We start from the raw sequence: 21,160 nt of genomic DNA on the forward strand, positions 1-21,160 counted from the left end.
GCCAGGATCTCATTGAATGGCAGAGCAAGCTCGAGGGGCTGAATGGCCTGCTCCTGTTCCTATGTTCCTATCTGCACAAATTCAACCAATTCAGTTGTTGCTCACATTTTCTCTAAAGGCACCAATCCAGTAGCAATAACTATCACAAAACTAACTAACCACATTGCTCAAATTAATGGTCCAGAAATTGCTGGAGTGGGGCATCTCGCGGCAAACGCCTTGAATTGGACTTTTTACTTCACCCTTCAGATCATATTGGGCCGTATATTCCGATGCCTACGGGTGCATGCGCTTGGCATGCGCTGAAAACCGGCATTTCCGATCTGTCAAGAATGCTCTTGACAGATCGGACGCCTGCCCTGGAGAAGGGCCTCTGCGGGCAGAGAGTTGCGCTTTCTGGAGAACCTCCGCCCGCAGAAAACCCTTAGAACTCTTACGCCTGGTAAAAGCGCAAGGCCTGTTTTTACCAGCATAAGATTTGAAAAAAAGTTTTAAAAAAATTTCACTCATTTATCATTTAAAAATACTTTTTAAAAAGAAGGTAAGTTTATTTTTAGCCCTGTAAAAAACTTTAATTATTTTTTTCAAAAATTTAAAGTTTTGTTTAAAATATTTAATTTATTGTAATTTCAACTCATTAAAAAAAAAGTGATTTAAAAAATATATATATTTAATGTTTTACAGTGTTTTTGGGGTGATCTCCATTCATATATTCGACAGGTCTATCTGTCAAGTGTATGAAGGAAGATTCCCTTCTCCTATTGGCTCCCCATGGCCTATGTGATCCCAGGGACGCTTGTGAACCGCCTGCACCTCTGGGATACGTGGGCCCTGCACATTTAGACTGTGGAGAGGCCCAGGAATGGAAGTATACGCACCTCGGGAGCTGTCAGGTAAGTTCGTAGATTTTTCCCAGATCGGAGGCCTCTGCACGCAGGAAGCCTCCAATCGGAAAATACGGCCCATTATTTTTGCATTGCAAATTGCCAGAAATGCGAATTGCTAACAGCACGGCAAGGTTGGTGGTGTATCTGGGACTTCCTGAACATCGGGTCCAATGGTCTATCTCCTTAACTAATTAAATTTAAGGATAGGGAAAGAAACAGAGTGAACGACAGAGAAGGAAATAGGGTGAATTAGAGTCAAATCAGATACAGGAAGAGAAATAAAGAGAGTATTAAGAGAGAGAGAAAAAATACAAAGGAAAAATAACTAAAAATTAAAATTTTGTAAACCTCTACAAACAAATTACTACCTGCGGGAGTGAGACTCCACCAGTTACCTCTGGTGCCCCTCAAGGATCTATCCTTGGCCGTTTCCTATTTTTCATCAACATGCTTCCCCCCCTCCCCCCGGCGACATTATCTGAAAACGCAGCGTCAGTTTCCACATGTACGCTGACAACACCCAGCTCTACCTCACCACCATCTCTCTCGAACCCTACACTCTGTAAATTGTCAGACAGCTTGTCTGACATCCAGTACTGAATGAGCAGAAATTTCCTCCAACTGAATATGGGGAAGACTGAAGTCATTATCTTCAGTCCCTGCCACAAACTCTGTTCCCTAGCCACAGACTCCGTCCCTCTCCCTGGCAACTGTCTGAGGCAGAACCAGCCTGTTCACAACCTTGATGTTGTATTTGACCCCGAAATGATCTTCCAACTATATATCGGCGCCATCGCTAAGACCGCCGATTTCCACCTCTGCCCCTGCCTCAGCGCATTTGCTGCCAAAATCCTCATCCATGCCTTTGTTACCTCTTAACTATTCCAACACACTCCTGGCCGGCCTCCCATCTTCCACCCTCCCTAAATTTGAGGTCATCCAAATCTCTGCTGCCCGTGTCCTAACACGCACCAAAACCCATTCACCTGTGTGCTCGCTGACCTACATTGGCTCCTGGATAAGCAACCCCTCGATTTTAAAAGGCTCATCCTTGTTTTCAAATCCCTCCATGGCCTCGCCCCTCTCTTTCTCTGGTAACCTCCTCCAGCCATACAACCCTCCGAGATATCTGTGCTCCTCCAACTCTGGCCTCTTGCTGATCCCCGATTTTAACCGCTCCTCCATTGGTGGCCGTGCTTTCAGCTGCTGAGGCCCTAAGCTCTGGAATTCCCTCCCTAAACCTCTCCACCTCTCTTTCCTCCTTTTAAGATGCTCCTTAAAACCTACCTCTTTGACCAAGCTTTTGGTCATCTGCCCTAATGTCTCCTTATGTGGGCTCGGTGTCAAATTTTGTTTGATAACGCTCCTGTGAAGCGCCTTGGGACGTTTTACTACGTTAAAGGTGCTATATAAATACAAGTTGTTGTTGTTTTTCCCTTTCTGGGCCTTCAAGTGGCATTTCATGACCACATGTCCTCCCATTAACTGGGTCCTTATGACGTGAATTACCGACCCTAAATGGCTGTGCCGAGATTAATTCATATTAACGGCGTAAATCCAGCAGTTTCATGACACACAGTGGGGAGACTCACGGCGAGGTGGTACTCCTATCGGTTTTGCCGATGCGAGCAGCACAAATCGCCCAGCAATTTGTGCCAATTGGCAACTCATGGCATATATCTCTGCTTCACCACAAATTGATGTGTTTTATGCAGACTAATAACGGCGGGCGCCGTGAACTCGCCATTATTTTTCCAGCAATTTCTCCCCCATTGTTTCAAACTTCCATCTTGATTTCTGACCCAGTTGAATATAAATAACATCAATAATTTAATAAATATATATTTTTTTAAAAAGTAAAGAACCCTGGGGGGGAAAAAAGAAACTTAAAGGTACCCATAGACCTTTTGTGGCATTGCTCATTGTATTTTGGAGGATACTCTCTTTTATAATGACAGGAGTGTAAAACTACCAGCGCACCATGTATTATTCTGCTGCTAAGAACTGAAGGAAGTTTGGCTGTAGATTGGCAGTGACTTGTAAATTTTGTAGCTCCTTCCCCCTTGGAGCGAGAGCGGTTATCCAAGTCGGAGAAAATTGCTTCCAGCTCTACAGGGTTGCCCTGGAATCTCCAGGAATTCATGATTAATCTCCTAGACACTGCTGTGAGCAACCAGGGAGAAGAAAAATCATACCACATATTTTTTAAAAAGTATGGTTTTGTTTTCATTTTCTTTGAACACTTTTGTTGTAAAAATATTGGAGATGTGGGTGGGCTGGGGGTTGTGAAAAAAAAGTTGTTTGACTGAGCGGGGCGGTTAGAGGCTGGAGGTCACGTGATGAAACCTGCAGGAATATGTCTAATTAGAGTTGCGGAGAATTGCCCGACATGTGGGCTCTGAACCGCAATGTTCCATTCCCATGGCACCTCCTTCTATTCTGGGCCAATTCATTAAAAGTGTCACAGTGGTAAATGCAAGTCTTTAGTTTCTTTTTGATGGTCCCCGTCGTGTTTACCTGTGAGCCGTGAATGCCTTTGTGTTAGCTAATGGGATTTCTTGCAAGGACCCTAGGTGCAGAGATCAGGTGTCACCAGAGCAATGAAATGAGAATAATTGTAACAAATTTAGCCCGTCTGTTCTTGAAACCTCAATTCTCAAACGTGCTGTTTTAGTTCTTGTTTATCAAGTCTCCAAAATTCAGTCACAGTTGGGATATTATTGTCAGTCTCAGCTAGACAGACGCATCAAAGTAACGAGTCCTTTCAGGCTATGGTTTTCAGAATAAATCAAGGTCCTCATGCAAAGTGATCTCAGTATGTAATGAATGGCACTGCATGCACTTCTCAGTTTCGATACCAATGTTGTCTAATCTGTTGAGTCTTTTTATTTATGATTTGATGATTATACAACTGGTAGACAATATGTGACTAGAAGCTCAGGTTGATAAAATCATTAGATAGTTATGGATGAGGCAAGGCCATTCGGCCCATCTAAATTCCATCCATCCATCCAGCCATCCAGAGGCTCCTTACACTTCCTCCACATTTCCAGATCCAATTGTGTCTGAAATTATCCCAGGGTCTTTGCCTCCATTACTCAGTCTCTTCCAAACGGTGGTCACTCTTTGGGGTGGATTATCACTTTTTATTGCCGGCCAATTCACACACAACACGAGTTTCATCTTCATTGACTTCAATGGAAAGAAAAATTGGGCGGGGTGCGAAAAGATAAAAGTGAAAACTCACCCCTTTGTGTGAAGAAAAACAGGAAGGCAGATTATTATCTGAACGGCAATAGATTGGGAGACGAGGAAGTGCAACGAGACCTGGGTGTCCTTGTGCACCAGTCACTGAAGGTAAGCATGCAGGCGCAGCAGGCGGTTAAGAAGGCAAATGGTATGTTGGCCTTCGTAGCAAGAGGGTCCGAGTACAGGAACAAGGATGTCTTGCTGCAGTTGTACAGGGCCTTGGTGAGACCACACCTTGAGTATTGTGTGCAGTTTTGGTCGCCTTATCTGAGGAAGGATGTTCTTGCCATGGAGGGAGTGCAGCGAAGATTCACCAGACTGATACCTGGGATGGCAGGAATGACATATGAGGAGAGATTGAGTCGATTGGGCTTATACTCGCTGGAGTTTAGAAGAATGAGAGGGGATCTCATTGAAACTAACAGGACTAGACAGACTAGATGCAGGAAGGATGTTCCTGATGGCGGGTGAGTCCAGAACCAGGGGTCACAGTCTAAGGATAAGGGGTAAGCCATTTAGGACAGAGATGAGGAGGAATTTCTTCACCCAGAGAGTGGTGAACCTGTGGAATTCTCTACCACACAAGGCAGTTGAGGCCAATTGATTAAATATATTGAAGAAGGAGTTAGATATATTTCTTAAGGCTAAAGGGATCAAGGGATATGGGGAGAAAGCAGGGACAGGGTACTGAGTTTGGATGATCAGCCATGATCTCATTGAATGGCGGAACAGGCTCGAGGGGCCGAATGGTCTACTCTTGCTCCTATCTTCTATGTTTCTATGTAAGAAGAATTTCCTGCTATCAGTCCTAAAATTACCTTTGACGTGTCTGAACCTGTGTCCCCTTGACATACTTTAGCAAGTTAATTTAGAATTATATTCCAGATGAACCTTTTTCATTCTCTTAACAATCTTATATCCCTCTAAAGGTCACCTCTCGGACGCCTCCTTTCCAACCTAAATATGCCCGAGCCTCTCCAGTCTTTCCTCACAACTCAGACCCCTGGCGCTAGGGATCAGCCAGATTTCTTTACTTGGTTAAACTTCCAGCATGTAAACTCGCATTTCATATCATTTATTTATCTCAATAACATTTTGTTTCCGTAAAACATCAATGGGTAGAATTTCCGCTCCTTTTCCGGCCACTCACATCAGCGCAAACCAGGCGGAATTGGCCACACCAGAGCAAATGATCGGGGAGTGTTAAATGTACGCGAGCTACGCCCAAAACCACTTGTGCCGGTGTTTTCCGCCTTCTTTTACACTGGTTTACGATTAAATTTGCCGGATCAGGCCCCCCCCCCACAAAACTGGCCACGCCCCCAGGTGAAACAGCGATTTACTTGTACTTCTTGTAATTTAGTATACTGTATTCGCTGCTCACGATGTGGTCTCCTCTACATTGGGGAGACCAAACGCAGATTGGGTGACCGCTTTGCGGAACACCTCCGTTCAGTCCGTAAGGGTGACCCCGAGCTTCCGGTTGCCTGTCACTTTAATTCTCCGCTCCACTCCCACTCTGATCTCTCTGTCCTCGGCCTCTTACACTTTTCCAATGAAGCTCAACGTAAGCTCGAGGAACAGCACCTCATCTTTCGATTAGGCACTTTACAGCCTTCTGGACTCAACATTGAGTTCATCAATTTCAGATAATAATCCCTGCCCCCATTTTTCATGCAGTATGATTTTGCCATTTACATTTGCAGCATTTTCACAGCATGTTCTTTCAATTCCTTCCTCCCCTCCTAAACCCCGCCCCCTGTCTCTGCACCTGCTTAATATCTGTTACATTTCCAGCTTTTTCCAGTTCTGATGAAGGGTCCCAGACCTGAAACGTTAACCCTGTTTCTCTCTCCACGGATGCTGCCTGGCCTGCTGAGTATTTCCAGCATTTTCTGTTATTATCCCAGGTCAACATTGTCAGTTTCCACCGATTACGTTGGTTCCGGAAGGCTCTTCAATTTGCGTTCATTTTCTTAGGCACACAGGCACTAGTAGGCACGTTTAAGAAATCAAAAATTATTAAATTTACTAAAAAACAGACTATTAAATGGTTCAGTATAGTTTTTTTTTTAAGTCATTTTCAGCGATTTGAAATCAGGTTACTCACAGGTGGAAGACGGGACACTCTTAGTAAAAAATACTTAATTTTGGTGATAAACCCATTTTCAGCTGTATTAATAAAACTGCACCAGGTTACCACTCCTGAAATACATCAAGGAAAGAAGGAAAGACTAAACAGTTATGTTCTATTACGCTGCCCGATTGAGCTGGTTCATGGAGGATTTTACGTTTGTGATTATGCAAATCAATTTTAGCGGAAACTTGAACTGTAATCTAACCAGTGCAATTTTGAGCGCATTGTGGCCACAATTTCCCCGACTGCGTCCAAAGCAGAAACTCTACCCTGTTGTGATGGTCAGTTGAGTCTCTCCTATGAGGCGACAAAACACAGCATTACAAGTCCTACATTGATTGGAAAGTAACAACAACAACTTGCATTTATATAGCATCTTTAATGTAGTAAAAAGTTCCAAGGAGCTTCACAGGAGTGCTATCGAACAAAATTTGACACCGAGCCACGTAAAGAGATATTTGGGCAGATGGCCAAAAGCTTGGTCAAAGAGGTAGGTTTTAAGGAATGTCTTAAAGGAGGAGAGAGAGATGGAGAGGTATAGGGAGGGTATTCCTTGGCAGTTGAAGGCACAGCCACCAATGGTGGAGCGATTACCATCGGGGATGCTCAAGAGGCCAGAATTGGAGGAGCGCAGATATCTCGGAGGGTTGTCGGGCTGGAGGAGATTACCGCGGCAGGGAGGGGCGAGGCCATGGAGGGATTTGAAAACAAGGATGAGCCTTTTAAAATCGAGGCGCTGCTTATCCGGGAGCCAATGTAGGTCAGCGAGCACAGGGGTGATGGGTGAACGGGACTTGGTGCGAGTTAGGACACGGGCAGCCGAGTCTTGGATGACCTGAGGTTTACATAGGGTAGAATGTGGGAGGCCAGCCAGGAGTACATTGGAATAGTCGAGCCTGGAGGTGACAAGGGCATGGATGAGGGTTTCAGCAGCAGATGAGCTGAGCCAGGGGCGGAGTCGGGCAATGTTACAGTGCGATGGAGCCAATGGCTAGGGAATGGAATTTGTGGCTGGGGACCGAAGTCAATGGCTTCGGTCTTCCCACTAATTAGTTGGAGGAAATTTCTGCTCATCCAGTACCGGATGTCGGACAAGCAGTGTGTCAATTTAGAGACCGTGGATGGGTCGAGAGAGGTGGTGGTGAGGTAGAACTGGGTGTCGTCAACGTACACGTGGAACCTGATGTGTTTTCGGATGATGCCTCTGAGGGCAGCATGTAGGTGAGAAAGAGAAGCGGGCCAAGGATAGTTCCTTGGGGATCTGTATATGAGTGGAAATAAAAGACTAGATTGTGGCATTCTTTGCAAGTTTTGACCTGAGTTGAGGATTATAAAATAGATATTTGAAAGTCTGAAGATAAAAGCCAAGATCATTATTTCACAGTAGTGGCCCTTTCTCCAAATGAGGAGCAATAGTTTAACCTCTAGCCTTGGAACTTTTCTCACCTGTGAATGCTTTTTGACCAATCAACTTTGCTTTTTCAGTCCAACAGAATAATTCACTAGTGGGTTAGGGCGGAAAGAGGACTGCAGACTGAAGCTGTACACTTTATTATAGTCATGTTAGTCAGTGGGAGTTTATCGATGCATTCAGTTCAAAGGAGTGTGTATGGTGATTGCAAATGCACAAAGATCCCATTTTTATGCAATGAATTATTAATTATTGGGTTTTCATTTAAACATAAATTTTGCAAACTATCATTAATCATATGGATCATGGTCAAAAATAAAAAGCCATTATTGATCAAAGTCTTGTGTATAACTGAACCAGACATCACATTCTATCAGACACGTATTTTACTTGAATTTTATGAGATTAGATTGTAGCTGAAATGTTTGCTATTTTTAAATATCATTAGTGCATACTAATAATGCTCACAATGTCATTTATAATTCCATAATTACAGATGTTCTTCTCTGACACAGTATTTTCTGAGCATGCCTGGACAGCAGCCAAACTAACTTACAAACATATGAATAATAAGAGACAGGAAAACACCCACTGTCCATCCAGCCTGTCCCACAAAATTGTGATACCTTGTGTCTCATGATATACACACTCCCCACCCCACCCAAAAACCATGGCCCGTATTTTCCGACCCCCACGGGTGTGTACGCGCTGTGTACACCCGTAGGGACATCGGAAATGCCGGTTTCAGGTATGCAAAGCGCATGTGCTGAAAACCGGCATTTCCGATCTATCAAGGATGCTCTTGACAGATCACACGCCTGCCCTGGAGAAGGGCCTCTGCGGTCGGAGATCTCCGCTTTCTGCAGAACCTCCTCCTGCTGAAAACCCTTAGAAATCTTACGTCTGGTAAAAACAGGCGTAAGGCCTGCTTTTACCAGCATAAGAGTTTAAAAAAGTAAATTTTTTTTCACCCATTTATAATTTAAAAACACTTTAAAAAAAGGTAAGTTTATTTTTAGCGTTGTAAAATTCAATTTTTGTTCAAAATATTTAATTTAATGAAATTTTAACTCATTTTAAAAACGTGATTTAAAAAAAATGTATTTAATGTTTTAGTGTCTTTTTGGGGTGATCCCCATTCATACTTTTGACCGGTCTATCTGTCAAAAGTATGAAGGGGGATTCCCTTCTTTCATTGGCTGGCCTGGCCCATGTGATACCAGGGATGCTTGCGAACTGCCTGTGCACCTGGGATACGTGGGCCCTGTGCATTGCGACTGTGGAGAGGCCCAGGACCTCGGGAGCCCTCAGGTAAGGGTGTAGATTTTTTTCCGATCGGAGGCATCCGCACGCAGGGAGCCTCCTATCGGAAATTACAGGCCCATGTGATCTCCTGGGATGGCATAAAACTGATGAAAAACCCAGGCCAATTTGGGGACAAAAGTCTGCAAAATTCCTCTCCGCCCCCCCCCCCCCCCCCCCCCAAAGCCATCCCAGGCGATCAAAACTAGTCCAGGAGATCACTCTGGCCTTGAGTTCCTTGCTGAACCTGCCTTTTGCAAGAGGTGATCGCCACCCCAGCCAGAAACAGGTCCCACTCTCGCTTGAAGGAATTCAGCGAATCGGCGCCCAACGCACGGGCCGGCAGCCTATTCCAGAGGTCCACTATTCCCTGGGGAAAGAACCACCTCCTGACATCTAACTGAGATCTGGCCTTAGACGACTTGAAATTGTGACCCCTGGTCCTTCCTAACCTATTTAATTGAAACAAATTGTCAACTTAATCGCAATCTATTGACTTCATCATCTTCTAAACCACAATCAGATCACCCCTAAGTCTACACTTCTCTAAGTTGTAGAGTCCCTACTCTTTTAGTCTATCTTGAATACTAAGATGCTTTAGACTGGGAATTAGTCTATTGGCTTCTCCTCTGCACCCTTTCCAAAGCCTCAATATCGCCCACCATGTGAGGAGACTAAAACTGGACACAGTATTCCAAATGAGGCCCGATCAAGGTTTTGTACAAGGACAATACAGTATGCCTCGTCTTATACTCAATTGTCCCATGAATGCACCCCAACATCTTATTTGCTCTAGCTGGTGCTTCATGACAGTGCTGATGAACCTTTTGAGATCTATGCACTAGAAAGCCCAGATCTCTTTCTTTCTCCACCATCTTTAATGCTTTTCCCTGAAGGGTATATGTATGTTGAGCATTTTCCCAGCCCACATGCATGACATTGCACTTTTCCAAATTAAACATCATCTACCAGTCATGAGCCCAATCCCCCAACACATCAAGATCCGCCTGAAGCAGTTGAGCATTGTCTACAGTCCTGACACTTGCTCTCAGTATCATCTGCAATTTTGCAGATCGTACCCCCAACACCTACATATAGATCATTACTAAAATAGTAAAGAGCAATGATCCCAACACCGATCCCCGCAGGACACCACTGGTGATCGGTCTCCAAACAGATCCAAATCCATCTATAACTAATTTCTGCCTACGTCCTTCCAGCCAGTTATCAATCCAGCTCAATATATTACCACTAATACCAGAAGCTTTGATCTTGTAGAGAAGCCACTTGTGCAGTACCTTATCAAAAGCTTTTTGGAAGTTAAGTAGACAATGTCTACTGGGCTTCCCTCATCCACCATCTTACTGACTTTTTCCAAAAAATACAATCAAATTTGTGAGACATGACTTCCTTTTTATGAAGCCATGTTGGGCATCCCTAAGATGTCCTCTCTATCCAAGTAATCATATATTGCATCTCTAATGATTCCCACAAGCTTCTTTCCTTAGCCCCAGCTATTCACAATCTATATCAATGATTTGGATGAGGGGACTAAATGTAACATTTCCAAATTTGCTGATGATACAAAGCTAGGTGGCAGTGTCAGTTGTGAAGAGGATGTGAAGAGGCTTCAGGGGGATCTTGACAGGCTCAGTGAGTGGGCGGGAATATGGCAGATGGAATATAATGTGGATAAATGTGAAGCTATCCACTTTGGTAGAAAAACAGAAAGGCAGAGTATTTCCTAAATGGTGAAAGATTGGGGAATGCAGACCCTCAAAGGGACCTGGGTGTCCTTATACATGAGTCACTGAAAATGAATGTGCAGGTGCAGCAAGCCATTAGGAAGGCAAATGGTATGCTGGCCTTCATTACAAGAGGATTTGAGTACAGGAGTAAAGAAGTCTTACTCCAATTATATAGGGCCTTGATGAGACCACACCTGGAGTACTGTGTACAATTTTGGTCTCCTTACCTAAGGAAGGATATACTTGCCATAGAGGGAGTGCAACGAAGGTTCATGAGATTGATTCCTGGGATGGCGGGTCTGTCGTATGAGAAGAGATTGAGTAAACTAGGCCTGTATTCTCTTGAATTCAGAAGAATGAGAGGGAATCCCATTAAAGCATGAAAAATTATTACAGGGCTTGATAGGATGGATGCTGGGAGAATGTTTCCCTTGGCTGGGGAGTCTAGAACCAGGGGCCACAGCCTCAGGATAAAGGGTAGGCCATTCAGGACTGAGATGAGAAGAAATTTCTTCACACAGAGGTGGTGAATCTTTGGAATTCTCTCCCCCAGAGGGCTGTGGAGGCTCAGTCAATGGGTATATTCAAAACAGAAGTCGATAGATTTCTGACTAGTAAGGGCATCAAGGGATATGGCGATAGGGCCGGTGAATGGAGTTGAGGCAGAAGATCAGCCATGGTCTCATTGATTTGGCAGAGCAGGCTCGAAGGGCCGAATGGCCTACTCCTGCTCCTATTTCTTATGTTCTTATGATGTCAAACTAATGGGCCTATAGTTACCTGGGTCCATCTTGTCACCTTTTTTAAAGATGGGGATTACATTAGTCTCCTTCCAGTCTATGGGAACCATCCCAGAGTGCAGTGAGTTATTAAAAATACAGGCTAGGGGCTCGCACAGAATGCGCCCCATCTCCCTGAGGACCCTCGGGTGGATAGCATCCGGCCCAGCTGCATCCATCCATTTTCAGGTTCATAATTCTATCTAAAACAACATGATCATCTGTGTTAATATTATTAGTTTTATTATTAAGCAATTATTAACTTACTTTTATTTCCCTTGCTGTTCACAAATTGGCTGCCGCGTTTCCTGCATTATAACGGTGACTACACTTCAAAAACTACTTCATTGGCTGTAAAGTGCTTTGGGACGTCTGGTGGTCATGAAAGGCGCTATAGAAATGCAAGTTCTTTCCTTTTTTTGCATATTTTTGAAGTTAGACGAAGCACTGATGGTCCCATTTACAGGAGTTGAGAATGATGTTGGGAATGAGATCAGGTTATGGGTTTAACATGAGGTTCCTTGCCTTGCTTTGATCTCAAATTACCCACTAACTGGAGCAGTAATATATTATATAGCAAGTGTATTTACTTGTGTAAGGTTAATGCACTCTCATGTAAAACGTCAACAATCGTATTTTTCTCTGTAAAGCATGCGACAGTGAGAGACTTCATCTAATTTACTGTTGGAGGTTCGATTGCACTCAATATAGTAAAACATCCCAAGGCACTTCACAGGGGCGTTATCAGACCAAAAGTGATACCGAGTCAAAGAAGTGGACATTAGGACGGGTGACCAGAAGCTTGTTCGAAGAGTTAGTTTTTAAGGAGCGTCTTAAAGGAGGAGAGAGAGAGGTCAAGAGGCAGAGAAGTTTCAGAAGGGAATTCCAGAGCTTAGGGTCCAGGTGGCTGAAGGCACGGCCGCCAATGGTGAGGCGAATAAAGTGAGGGATGGATAAGAGGCAAGAATTGGAGGAACGCAGAGTTCTCGGAGAGTTGTAGGGCTGGAGGAGATTACAGAGCTAGGGAGGGATGAGGCCACTATTTACCCTGGTGTGTGAGGCCTACTCTACTGCTGCTAATGTTTGCCATCCTTTGTTGAGGTATGCCCATGAGTATAACATCAGATGGGACAATTCTAAGCTTATTGTTGGACTAAGAAAAGATCTGGCAGCTGCTGTAATAATCCAGTTATATAGAGTGATACCAATGACTGTGTTTTGTGATGGTAAAATCCTGTCGGAAGTGGCAGGTGCCACATTGTGAAGAAATTAGTCAGCAGGATCTCCTCGAGACCGAGCAGATCTGGACAAACGCTGCCCGTTCATTGTACCCACATCCTCCTGTAAACAGTTTTGCAACATTCACAAACCAGCGCCACACAAACCTGCTGCTATTTAATTTTGTCTCTTATCGGGAGGTCCCCGGGCTCCACTGGGATATATTAATAAGTTGCTGCTCTCCAAGGCGTTTTGGGAGTGAGCGCAGATTGTGGGTTTAGCGTGAGGTCCCGTGATCTGTTATCTCCTGTTAATTTCTTTTAAGAGCATGCTCTGCTTTTTATATACAGATATGTTTATCTGCGTAGATTTAATGCGTTACACCAAGAATAAACTGTGGTATTTTGACTGTCATGGGAGATGTTCATATCCAAACTCCCTGCACCACCAAACACAACAGAGTGAGCACATACACAGAGGCTGACCTACCCCAGGGGCAGCTCACATGGTTCCTGCCCTCTCTCACCCCTGTTGATTTCCCCATGATGGCATATGGCAGGATGTGTTATGAAACAAGTATCAGCCTTCTCGTAATTATACAACTCAACAATGGCAATATTAAGCCCGCTAGATTGCTGGGCAATAGGAGTTGTATCTTGCCTTAATCTTAGGTTGATTTGTAACAAATTACACAACTACATTGCACTTTTTTCTGCTTTGGTTTTGGGTCTGGCAGTGAAGTAAATGGAGGTTTTATTCCAAGGCAATGTTCTTTTTTTTAACCTCTCCATTAGGAACCCAGTGCATGCCCAGAATGGTAGACAGGATCTTTGCACTTGCTTACAGTCTCTTTTTGCCACCCTAATGTGATGGAGTTTCTCCAACGCCAGCTGTAGAGAAGTACAATTGCCAAAAGTTTTATTTGGGAAACGAAAGTAATAATGTGCAAACTCCAGTTCCTTCTACTGATTTATTTTCTGATTGCATTGTTAAAAGAACACCGATCATCTGAGTGTTTACCTTCGGCCCTGCGCCCGGGCAAGTATGTAGCCAGGTGTAGGCCATGCAGGAAGGAGCCCATGTCCACTCTGGTCCCCTCAGTGCCACTCCTGCTCGGCTGCCCTGATGGTCCGGCGGGGGGGGGGTGAAGTTCTCCATCAGTGTTTTGTCCCTTAGAGGCACAGGGAGGTCAAAAGTGAGAGTGGGGCTGAGCGGGTCAGCAGGACTCTGCATTGACACACGAGTAACAAACAAAGCAATGGAGTACAAGCCTCACTATTACCCCAGCCCTAGACCAGGTTGTAGCAAAGGTAAAACAGATCTTGGGGGATCATTTCAATCTAACCCCGGGCGGGGGCGGGGGAAAGTTTGGAAAAGGGACCCATCATGGGCGGCGGGGGGGGGCGCGGTTCCAGGCTTGGTCCACCATAAAAACATTGGCAACATGACTAATATCAGCCCCCTTATAAAGGGCAGTGGAAAAAAAATGATCCGCGGATTGGCCATCGAACAGCTCGTCAGGGCCGCAATTCCCACACCCCTCCTGACGAAAGAAAACTACTAGGCACTTGGTCTGAGTATTAAACGAGGCTTTAATCAACTGTTTTTCAACATGGAGATCTAGTTGTGTCCTTCACTAGTTCCTGTTAAAGAATGTCCTGCACAAGCTGGACCCATGCCCGAGTATTTATACTCTCCCTGGACCGCGCCACCAGCAGGCCATCCAGTATCACTTCATAAGTCATTTTCACATGAATAACAAGATTCATGTCACCTCCTATGACGTGTCTATAGTGGTATGGGAGCCCATTCTAATGTATGTAAAGCACGTGTCCCAGGTCTGGACTCGGATAGTCTGGCAGGATCAGTGGTGGAGGTCAGCAGCACCCACTCTGCTGAACTTGCACCAGGGGCGGATGGACAGACATTCAGCCCCCACCTATCTAATTGATAAATAATGACCAAATTAATTTTACTTGCGTCCACTTTTATTATGAACAGGCCACTTGTTATCAATTAGTGGTGCATGTGTTCTGGTGGCTCACACCTAGTACCACATTATTGGCCCAGCCAAAGTAGTACATACCCCATCTGGTTTCCCTTGTGTACTCTGTTGGGTACGAACAAATAAACTGTAAATGATCAAAAATACATTAAAGGAAACTTAACAAATTAAATTAAAATTGTGTTGGCCGGGGTGATGATGCACTCCAGTCCCCGTGTCGCCCACCGGTCGTGGAAGGTCTCGAGCGTGCCGGCAGACACCGTGTGCTCCATCTCCAGGGCCACTCGGGCACATACGTGTTCCTTTGTGTAAAGTCTCTGATTCCCTCTGAATGGACCTAATTAAGGTTTTAGTATTACAGTACCAGCAGCTGTACTCTGGTCTCCTGTCCTATTGGAACTACACTCTGAGCTAATGCCATTAGCCCCCGTCCCAATTAGTTTACATCACTCCCAATTGTTCTTTCTATACTCCGGGCCAACCTTGCAGACCCCAACCTGTTTAAATGAAACCCATTCTTCGTGAAAAGCTTATAATCTCCAAACGCAAACATGAATTTCTCCTTCTTGTGCAGAACCTCCAAGCAATCGCTGATGCCAATGGGCCTGCTGTTCCATTCTGATGTCCCTGCAATGACAGGTAATGAACCGGAAACCACCACTCTGGTGCTTTTATCCTTAAATTTACTGATCATTTTTGCAGTAGTTTCTCTTTTGAAAGGACGTACCCCTTATCCACCATATGGTCTGTACCCTCATCACAGTCCATTTACATGCCTCGTTCATCAATGAATTCACCCTGCTTTCTACATCCTTGACCTTGGCCCCTGGAAGGCACATGGCTGTGTTTATAAAGACAACCATGACCGTCAAATACCTGATTCACAGCCAAATGATTTTCTGTCCAGTTTATCCTGTGCGTTCTGGCGTACACCAGTTAGTTGGCATTCACTCAAAGGGGAACATTTTCTCAGGCATGGTTTCAACTCTGCTGACTGTCTGTCTGTACTGCTTCCTCAACAGCAAACCACTGAAGGACTGTCTGAATCATTGTGTGACTTGTTCCTGTTAAGATGCTATGACTAGTTTTGTCAGGCGAGTTTAGTGAAAAGCTATTTTATTTCAGTCCTTCGTTGCTGGCTGAAGCTGGGTTCTTGAAGAACTGCAGTTGATCCTGGAGTCCACGGGGGTGGTGAAAGTTGATACGTCTCTTTAGGTAGCAGACTGTAGCTGGTCAAACCAAGTCTGATCGAACAGAAGGTCAACACTGTGTTGGATCATGTGCAAAGAGCAAGCACCTATGGGTATTCTGGTAACAATGAGTTGTGACATATGATATCATAGAACAAGTGATGTTCTCCTGTAGTAATTAGTCAAAGCTTCAGATTACTCATGGAGAACTTCTCTCATTCATTTCAGCAATCTTTGGGAAAATGAATCCCCTCCAAGGCCCATATATCCTTCCTGAGTCGCAGTGCCCAAAATTGAACACCGTACACCAGATGGGGTCTGACCAAGGCTCTATACAACTGAAGCATAACTTCCTCCCTTTGTATTCCAGCCCCCTTGCGACAAAGTTCTGATTTCTAATTAACATCCACTGACAAAATTGCTTTCTCAGGAACCACTTGATGGAAAGATTTTTTTTGTTAAGACTAAAGTAACAAGGGATATAGAGCAAAGGGGAGGAAAATAGAGCTGAGCTGCAGATCAGCCATGATCTACTTGAATGGTGGAGCTGGTCTGAGGGGTTGAATGGTCTTCTCCTGTTCCTTATGTTCCAAGAGAAATTTCACCCCGCCCCCACATACACAAGGACATAAGAACATAAGAAATAGGAGCAGGAGTAGGCCATTCGGCCCTTCAAGCCTGCTCCGCCATTCAATAAGATCATGGCTGATCTTCTAACTGAACTCCACCTTCCCGCACTATACCTTGATTCCTTTAGTATCCAAAAATCTATCGATCTCTGTCTTGAATATACTCAATGACTGAGCCTCCACAGCTCTCTGGGGTAGAGAATTCCAAAGGTTCACCACCCTCTGAGTGAAGAAATTTCTCTTCATCTCAGTCCTAAATGGCCGACCCCTTATTCTGAGACTGTGACCCCTGGTTCTAGATTCCCCAGCCTGGGGAAACATCCTACCAGCATCTACCCTGTCAAGCCCCTTAAGAATTTTATATGTTTCAATGAGATCACCCCCTCATTCTTCTAAACTTCAGGAAATATAGGCCTAGTCTGCTCAATCTCTCCTTATAGGACAATCCCTGCACACGATGGAGAGGAGAATCACATTTTCTTTCCGTTTAAGGTGCCCAGTGATATTAATAGTCTGTTTGAATGCCGAGGCTGAATTATGTTACTGGCTCTCAATATGGACAGGCTATAAAAATAAATTCATAGTGATGCTAGAGGTAGAATTTTATATTCGGTCAAAAATAGGTTTTGAGGCAATATACACATAAGTGGCTCAATGGCTTTGATTAATTCACTCAATGAAGAATCTCTGCTGGTTGTTTCAGTTCAAAATTAATCAAAAAAATAAACAACCAATTTTCAGTTAGGTTAGTGCAGAAAGGATCATTGCTACTGACTGGAATCCTTCGCTACGACTTAAAATACATGATTTATTAAAACAAACGTAATTTTTCCAAACACGACAATGTTTGGTTATTATATTTTTTTAAAAACCTGGATTTTCTGGTCTGTACAGTGTTTCAGCACTGAGGAAATGGTCATGAACCTCTGCGGAGAACACAAGGTCAACGGAATGAGTCAGATGCATTTAAGCTGATTATGCGTGACTTAGTACATTTCCACAAGTGTGGTCCTCTTAATTCATTGGTATTGATAACTTCTCCAGACCATGGTTGTCATGTTTAACTGTTAACCTTTAAGGCAACTGCTCAGGTACTCCTTATGAAGAAGTGGTGTAAAGAGGCCTTGAGGTCAGTTAGAGGATAATTCTTGTTGGATGCTTCTTTAGATTGGCAGCTCCTTGGCTCACCTCCTTTGTTATCTCAACAACCCCTTCAGGTTATCTCAAGATAAGAAAAGGCAGCAGGTAATAATTGGGTTTCTGTCTCTCTTTGTAGCTTGCTTGGTTGCAGCTTGAAATAAAGTGTGATGCCTGACCTATAATAGGGTCCTTCAAAACCTTTTATATCAGCAGAAATGCATACACAGGTCACTGAGCATTCTTCAGTAATACAGCATAACACAATACGGTGTCGGTGAACAAATTTGGAAATGGTGTCAGCCGTGTCTCCCCTCTGAGTCAGAAGATTGTGGGTTACGAGTCCCACTCCAGAGACTTGAACATAAAATCTCGGTTGACACTCCCAGTGCAGTGCTGAGGGAGCGCTGCACTGTCGGGGGAGGGGGGTGCTGTCTTTCGGATGAGACGTTAAACCGAGGCCCCGTCATAACAAAAAAAAACCCATGGCACCATTCCGAAGAACAGCGGGGGAGTTCTCCACCAATAACATTTGATGAAAATAAACCTATTACCTGGCCGCTATCACATGGCTGTTTGTGGCACCTTGCTGTGCCGCGGTTTCCTACATTACGACAGTCGCCAAAGTTTCCTCTAAGCGACACAGCTGTCTGCTGGTCCCGCACAGCCCGGGACCGGCTTTTACAATCCAATTTTGTGCATGTGCGAAATTTTGAATGGGCAGCGCAGCCCGTTAAAGGGACCGCGCACCCGAATTTAAAATGAGGGGGAATATTGACGCTGACGGCACTTCTTTTTAAAAGCACTTCATCGGCTGTGAAGTGATTTGGAATGACCTGCGGTCATAAAAGGCTCTATATAAAAGAAGTTGTTTTTTTCTTTATGGTGTTGCTCTGTAGAGCTTATTTCCATCAATACTGATCTATATCACATACGAGTTGGTGACCGTAAATCTAACGCTCAGAGTCTGGTCACTAGGGCCAGATGTACTGCAGGTTTTGTGTCTCCGTTTGATCCAGCTTTTGTATTGCATTGATTCAATCCAAAGTGTAACCCCAGTCTAGGGCAAGTGATGCAGTAAGTGTGAACCAGGGGTGGTGAGATTGCCTCGAGGAAACAGCCTTGTAAGAACTCCATTGCAGTAAAATAGACGGAGGAACAGTCTGCTCTTGCTTGCATCCAAAAACGTGACAGAATTTGGATGCCGGCAAAGAGAGTTCTGCACCTGCATGCTGGAATCACCTTGTTTGAATTCCGCTGTACCCGAGTAGAGAGGAATATGCGTAGGGCAATGTAACTAGGTGTTGGCAGCTCACCGTGCTCTGAAAGGAGATACCAGTGCAAAACCAGTAATGCAGTATAACTGGAGAATCTAACCAAAATACAATATAGTTCATCGATGTTGCAAATTCAAGACCACGTTCGATATCTCTGCGGGTATGCTGGTGTTGGACACTCCCTTAAGCAGTGTTGTTGGAGCTGCGCTCATCCAGGCAAGTGGAGAGTATTCCATCACACTCCTGACTTATGCCTCATAGGTGGTGGAAAGTCAGGAGGTGAGTTACTCGCCACAGAATACCTACAAAAGGTTGCAACCAAAAGGTGCAAAGTATCTCTCTGAATAACATGGCTAATGCATTATCCATGGTTTTACCCCTGGGTATGGCTGGGATGTACCTTGCCTAAAAAGGAAGAGAGTAGCAAAAGTAAACGTTGGTCCCTTAGAGGCTGAGACAGAAGAAATTATTATGGGGAATAAGGAAATGGCAGAAACGTTAAACAAATATTTTGTATCTGTCTTCACAGTAGAAGACACAAAAAGCATACCAAAATGGTGGGGAACCAAGGGTCTAATGAGGGTGAGGAACTTAACGTAATTAATATAAGTAGAGAAAAAGTACTAGAGAAACTAATGGGGGGGAAAAAATGACAAATCCTCTGGACCTGATGGCCTACATCCTATAGGGTTCTAAAAGAGGTGGCTGAAGAGATAGTGGATGCATTGGTTCTGATCTTCCAAAATTCCCTAGATTCTAGAGTGGTCCCAGCGGATTGGAAGGTCACAAATGTAACACCGCTATTCAAGAAAGGAGGGAGAGAGAAAATGGGGAACTACAGGCCAGTTAGCCGGACATCAGTCGTCGGGAAAATGCTGGAATTGATTGTTAAGGAAGTGGTATCAGAAAATCATAACCTGATTAGGCAGAGTCAACATGGTTTTCTGAAAGGGAAATCGTGTTTGACAAATTTATTAGAGTTTTTTGAGGATGTAACTAGCAGGGTGGATAAAGGGGAACCAGTGGATGCAATATATTTGGATTTCCAAAAGGCATTTGATAAGGTGCCACATAAAAGGTTTTTACACAAGATTTGGGCTCATGGGGTTGGGGGTAATATAATAGCATGGATAGAGGATTGGTTAATAGACAGAAAACAGCGAGTAGGGATAAACGGGTCTTTTTCAGGTTGGCAGGCTGTAACTAGTGGGGTGCCGCAAGGATCAGTGTTGGGGCCTCAGCTATTTACAATCTATATTAATGACCTAGATGAAGGGATCGAGTGTAATGTATCCAAGTTTGCTGATGATACGAAACTAGGTGGGACAGTAAGCTATGAGGAGAACAAAGTCTGCAAAGGGATATAGATAGACTAAGTAAGTGGGCAGTAAGGTGGCAGATGGAGTATAATGTAGCAAAATGTGAGGTTATTCACTTTGGTAGGAAGAATAGAAAAACAGAATATTTTTTAAATGGTGAGCAACTTTCAAATGTTAGTGTTTAGAGAGATTTGGGTGTCCTCGTGCAAGAAACACAGAAAGCTAGCATGCAGGTACAGCAAGCAATAAGAAGGCAAATGGCATGTTGGCCTTTATTGCAAGGGGGTTGGAGTATAAGAGTAAGGAAGTCTTGCTATAATTGTACAGGGCCTTGGTGAGACCACACCTGGAGTACTGTGCAGAGTTTTGGTCTCCTTATCTAAGGAAGGATATACTTGCCTTGGAGGCGGTGCAACAAAGGTTCACTAGATTAATTCCTGGGATGAGAGGGCTGTCCTATGAGGAGAGATCGAGTAGAATGGGCCTATACTCTCTGGAGTTTAGAAGAATGAGAGGTGATCTCATTGAAACATACAAGATTCTGAAGGGGGTTGACAGGGTAGATGCTGAGAGGGAGTGTCTAGAACTAGGCCTACCCCTAATCTCAGGATAAGGGGTAGGCCATTTCAGACCGAGATTAGGAGGAATTTCTTCACTCAGAGGGTTGTGAATCTTTGGCACTCTGCCCCAGAGGGCTGTGAATGCTGAGTCTTTGCATATATTCAAGGCTGAAATAGCTAGATTTTTGGACTCGAGGGGAATCAAGGGATATGGAGATCGGGCGGGAAAGTGGAGCTGAGTTCGATGATCAGTCATGATCTTATTGAATGGCGGAGCAGGCTCGAGGGGCCGTATGCTTACTCCTGCTCCTA

The sequence above is a fragment of the Somniosus microcephalus genome, chromosome 2, assembly GCF_052327205.1.
Source record: "Somniosus microcephalus isolate GS21.2 chromosome 2, FLI_Smic_1.0, whole genome shotgun sequence".
In the NCBI taxonomy this organism is placed as follows: domain Eukaryota; kingdom Metazoa; phylum Chordata; class Chondrichthyes; order Squaliformes; family Somniosidae; genus Somniosus; species Somniosus microcephalus.